We start from the raw sequence: 6,000 nt of genomic DNA, 5'->3' as shown, positions 1-6,000 counted from the left end.
GTGTAACATAGTTAAAATGGTTCAGGTTAAATCCTGCTAAAATGCACCATCTGCTGGTAAAAAGTTATATTGCCTTCACCTAGGAAGAGCGGGGTATTATGGGTAATCCTCAGAGCCATGAGGATCACCGACGAGGTAACGTGTCTCTGCCATGTGATAAAGAAATATTAGTTATGCATTTTGTGAAGTGTGTTTGTGATTTTCGTTTTTGCATATTGTTAAAATATGTTCGGTCTGGGTCACGCTAGTTCTGTTATTATGTTGTTTTTGTCGTGTTGAGAATGTCTAGTTCGAGGGAAAGTGTAGTGGGAATTTCCCACGTGGTAACACTATGGCTCCTTCTTGCAGGAGCTTGTTTTATGCCAGAGACTGACCTTACTTCCATGCCCGTTCTGTGAAATGCAGGTATGTTTTACCAATTCTCCTGTAGCAGATGGTTAACATGAGACTGAGTTTTATTTTAACAGTTTTATATAATGATGTGGTTCATTTATGTTCTGCATTGTTCTAAAATGCAAGGTTATATAAACTAAAACATAAAAATGGCATCCAGTAAATAAAATGTCAGCATTTTATTTTATTTTTCAGAACATTTTAATTAGTTACTTTATTTACTCTGAAAGACACTTATTGGTTGTTCTTTTACTGTAAAACGAAATCCACTATGCGATCACTGTAATTTGAAATTATTTTATTGTGGTTACGTTATTATGGGTAATCCTCAGAGCCATGAGGATCACCGACGAGGAGCTTGTTTTATGCCAGAGACTGACCTTACTTCCATGCCCGTTCTGTGAAATGCAGATGGAGAAATAAGAAACAGCTGATGCCAACTTGAGCAGCTCCTTGTTATTCATTGCCACACTAGTAGAAGCCACCAGAACCATATAGGCCACACTAACACCAAAACATTTAACACTTTTGAATTTGCTGTGTACTTAATAATTATGCTAACTCTTTAGCATGACGTGTTAATAAACAGAGAGCATCATTAACTCTCCAAACTCCCGTCTGAAAACATGTCAGACAATCAAAAGGTGGACAGGACCTAGACTAATTAAAACATACAATCTGATGAATAATAATAATAAACTGATCAGTAACATTAATGCAGTGGTTTAATGTTATTTTATTTATGTTGAAAGTAACATTACCTGCCATTAATGTTTGAGTAAGAATATTTTTTAACAACAGTCACATTGAATCAGCAGTTGTCTGAATATTAAAGTGATAGTTCAGTTATTTTAAAGAGGGGATGCAAGCTTATCCAGGGTGTCCACCGCCTCTCTCACAGTGGCTGCTGAAGATAGGCAGCAGCTCCTACAACCCGGAAAGGAGAAGCAGGTACAGAAAATGAATGAATGGATGATCAGTTTAAATTATGGTTCTGATAAGATTTGGTTCAAGACACATTTTTTCTGAAGTTTTACTGCAGCTTCTGGTGCAAAGTGGGAGTGAATTTAAGTTTTTAATCCCATTTCTCAGACTTGCAGAAAGTTTTGTGAGTTATTTTAAAAGATTCGATCAAGTCAAATGGAATGATTTTACCTAAAATTACAATCTATAAATGACAATTTATAGATTACATTATAAAATAAAATATCATCTCTGAATAATTATTGTGTTGTGGTTAAATTTGAATATTTAAACAGCAACATTTGATCAGTGTCTAAATGCAGAGAATTGGCTGACTTTTAAAATGACTGTGTAATTTCAGCTCATCATAGTAGTTAAAGTGTTAACCTTACCTTGTAGTTCGACCCTCTGGTAATCCACTGACCAGGCATCAGAACCTCATGAAAATTAATTTATAAAACCTGACCTTTTTAATGGAAGTATGACATACAGTTTATTCAAACCTTCCACTGTTTTAAAAGTCATGTTTATTTATTCTTATATTTTTGTGAGCAAGAAATGTATTATTGTAGCCACAAGAATGAAGTTTAATCAAAGTCCAGAGCAGGGCAGGTAATTTGGAAGTTTTTCTACCAGCTGCTTTGTGGTTTTGTTGTTGAACAAGTTGAGCACCATGAGATGGTCTGAACTGAAATGACAATTTATTCTGTCTAAGCATTTTAAATATCATGTGTTGACATGTTGTATTTAGTAATTGCATATTAAATTGTGAGGCTTTTTATTTAACTTAGGAACTTGTTTGAGAAAAAAAGAAAACTCTTGTCTTTTGTACACTGCAAGAAGGACACCCTCCTGCTGGAAAAAAGGAACTAAATAACCTTTCCATGAAGTAAATTTTTACTTTAGTGACTTACTTTGTACTTCTGCTCGAGTGGATTTTATTACAAGTGACTTTATTCGTACTTTAGTGAGAGTTTGAGAGGGTAACTGTACTTTTACTTGAGTACATTGGTACATTGGTACTCTTTCCACCTCTGTCTTTCAGGCATCCCTGTGGAAAATGGATGAACTTTGGTTTTGTGTGTATTTTTCCATCTCAATAAACTGGAAGATTCCAAGATTCAAGTTAGAATAATTAACATGAACAACCTCTAAACTCTAAACAGCTTACAGGTTATAAACAGTATAAATGCTTAGGAAACATGTAGCTACACGATTTCAATGTAGAAAAGTGCATTATCAGCTTATTTTGCAAATAACAATTAGCCTCATTACTGAGCAAAAGAGTTGGCAAATTTCACTGATTTCCCGACTTGCAGCTGGTGGTTTGACATCATTCTCATATCAGAGTTGTGACCTCTGAAGTTAATGGAACATTCAGTAAATGCATTCGGACTGTAAATATAAAAAACAGTCCTTATCTGAATGTTAAACAGGTGTGACTGAGCATGTTGTGTTTAACGAAACACAAAGAAACCTAAACAAGATCAGGTTCATAGAAGTGATTCCTCTTTTTATTTAATGAGTAGTTAGCTTGATAAAAACCAAAATAATGATGCATATAAAAATAAATCACTGATATTTTGGTAAAGAAGCTGACTTCTGCTCTTGTCTAGAAGTAGTTGGGAAGATATACAGTACTTTCCCAGTAACTTTAATTTCTCTTGACTGAGTATGAAGCTACCGCTAACCATCTGCCAACAAGACTGCCTTCATTCTAAGATAACAAAATAGTTTGTCACCACTACAAGAGACTTTTAAATCATGAACAAAAATAAACTTTTTTTAAAATACAGACAGATCATTCCTTCTTTGTGGTAATTACTTGATGTATTAAGGTAAGTAGGACAATGTCACATGACTTGTGCTACGATAGTTCAGAGGGAAACAAATTGTTTTTCCAATGCAGTACAACAGTGTAGATAATTGTCTTATTCAGTTGCATGCTACTTACCCTATTTCTTTGCTAAGCTTATTATGCGAAATAAACAAACACAGCACATACGATTCTGCCTACTCAGTTTTCATACTTTGTTTATCTGCCTGCCATGGGTTATCCAAACCAGTGGTTTAATCATTACTGAGAACCCAGCTATGTTCCCATGCTGCGACTGATTTCATTGTCATTTTTCATTCCTGAGTGGCTGAAAGGAGCTTTACAACTACAGCTCTTTCACTTAATCATGTTTTATGGTTCCTGTGACCCGAGCTGCCAAGAGGAGATGGCAGAACACGGCTGTCAGGGGCCTTAAACTAATAATTACAAACTAGCCCGCCCGGTCTGGTTGCCAACCAGCTGCTTCATCAGATCAATATCTGTCACATGGGTAGTAATTCAAAGAAATTACATAGAAGGATTAAGAAAGTAATAAACACAAATACTGCTAAGAAAATGTCTCACATTAGATGTCGTTACATGACTTTTGTGAGTCAGAAATTTAGACCAGAAACCTGTGCAGTAGATACATAAAATAACATGAGAAGTTATTTCCAACTTTTTTATTTGTGGCAAATAGGAGGCTAATGTACTTTTTTCTGGACTTAAGATATAAATTACATCTGTCATGTGGTCTAAACCCAGCAACTGATCAAAAATATTCAACCTTGAACTGTATCTCCCAGTTTAGTGTTTTTGCAGCTACTTGCACTTGCAAATAACCACAAAAATCCATGTAAATAACCGTGTAATCAAAACTGACACCAAGCAAATATAGATTTTTTTGTTCAGTCTTGGTAAAAAAATAAACAATTTTTGTTTGTTCCTTCAGTTTTACAAAATGCAACAATATATTTATTTTGATGTCCAGATTCACAAATATAAAAGAGGAGTTTGTGTCCCAGGGTATGGATGGATAAGTTATATATTATGATCTTCAATGACCTATCATAAAATATAATTGTAAGTTTAATATCAGTTTTCACTGATGTTCAAAATACAATGAAAAAAAAAAGTTTTTCCCATCAACACACATCAAACAATACAGTGTAAAAAGTCCTAAAACTTTGAATTAAATGAAAGCACTAAACATAAAAAGTTCTGTTTTTATTTAGTTCAATTGGAAGAAAAGTAAACCTAACCATGGTTGAAATAATTATGTATCATGTTGTCACAAAGTGCTTTCAATGTGTGAAGCAAACAAAAAAAATATAAAAGTTATAATAGAAATATGAGTGTTATGTCAAAAAAAGGTAAGTACAGGTTAAGTTAAAAAATATTTTCTCTACTGTGCAAGTTTCTGAGTTCAGATTAATTTAGATGAAAATGTAAGGATCATGTCTGATTTCATCATGGTCTGTCTTGCCATGCCACTAATCAAGTCTCATTCAGCTCACCTGTGACTCCTTCCTGATTACCTGTACCTCTCCCACACCTGGGCCACACCCTTTATATGCTCCTCCTCTTCTTCAGTGCCAGATTATTGAACGCAGTTATGCAAGTAGTTTTCCAGCATTCTCTGCCTGACCTTGTTTCTTGGATTCCCCCTGCGCCTTGCTCTTGTCAGACCTTTGCTAGATAACGGATATCTGAACCACGACCCTTGCCTGTTTCACGGACCTGGACCTTTCGCCTGCCCCTTCAGATTTGTCTTTCGCTCTTTGCCCTCCCGGTAACGACCATCGCCTGTCCGACCCCGAGTTTGGTTTTCCTCCTGTGACCAACCTGGCGAGAACGCCAAGCCAAGCCCCCGCTCTGGTACTCCTCGCGGTCTTCACTCTTCCATTGACCCTCTTCATCCTCCGTTTCACTGTATCCCAGGTTAGTACCTCCACCATCACAAGATCAAACTTCCTGTGTTGCGTTTGGTTCACCAAACTCCCCTCTCTCTCCGCAGAGCTGCTGTCAGCGTTCCTGTTACTGAGTGTTGCATTCTCCCAGTGGTTTAATAAAACTACTATTCTCTCCTGTGTTTGGCTGAATTACCGGGTCCCAAAGTGTTTCTTGGCAGAAAATTAAGCTTTTGTACATCACAAGTTTAATTTAGTGAATTAAAAAACAGGATGTCCTGTTAAATAATATTATTTCTTGTTTTATATCAGTTGTGGGAACATAGTAACTTATATGTACATTGCTGTACATTTACAGTGTTGTTTACTATGAGTACTCTCCAAAAATTCAACTTTTGTTGTGTTTAAAAAAGCAAGATGCATGTATTTAATCTTTACAAAATTTTCTTCAGTTGTTGAATGACCACATTTCACACAAAGTCAGAAAACAATGGCACACTGAACACAAAGTTCTGTTTCATAAGCTGCATTGCATCATAAATTTTAGACCTTTACTCCAAACCACACTGCTCTCACTTCCAGAACGCACACAGAAGTCACATCTACTTTTCAGAAAAGTGAGTTTATAAAGATGAAATGTGAGACTAAGGCCAGCTGTAGAACAAGCTCATGACCAACATGCCTGTGGTGATTTGGCTTTTTTCTAGGTTTTGTTTTTGTTTTATTTTGATTTTAGTTCTTTGGTTTTTGTTTTGTTTGGTTGTACTTTTCGTTTTTGTCTCATGTTCATGTTCATTTTCACTCTCCCCCAGTCATTCACTTCTCTGTCAGACACACCCATCTTCACCTGTCCCTACTCAGTAATCATTCCACCTGTTCCCACTCACCTGGTTATCCCCAGTCTTTAAAACCTGGTCA

The 6,000-nt window shown here is 36.0% G+C and overlaps 1 long non-coding RNA gene across 1 annotated transcript; it reads left to right on the top strand.

The window, feature by feature from the left end:
- Positions 1–7: 7 nt before the first annotated feature.
- LOC108247132 lies at positions 8–2,142 on the top strand. The gene is made up of 3 exons (XR_001809066.3): positions 8–135; positions 349–405; positions 726–2,142. It is a non-coding gene; the product is annotated as an uncharacterized LOC108247132 (long non-coding RNA).
- Positions 2,143–6,000: the final 3,858 nt, after the last annotated feature.

The sequence above is a fragment of the Kryptolebias marmoratus genome, linkage group LG21 (assembly GCF_001649575.2).
Source record: "Kryptolebias marmoratus isolate JLee-2015 linkage group LG21, ASM164957v2, whole genome shotgun sequence".
NCBI lineage: Eukaryota > Metazoa > Chordata > Actinopteri > Cyprinodontiformes > Rivulidae > Kryptolebias > Kryptolebias marmoratus.
This window is presented reverse-complemented; position numbering and strand designations above follow the sequence as displayed.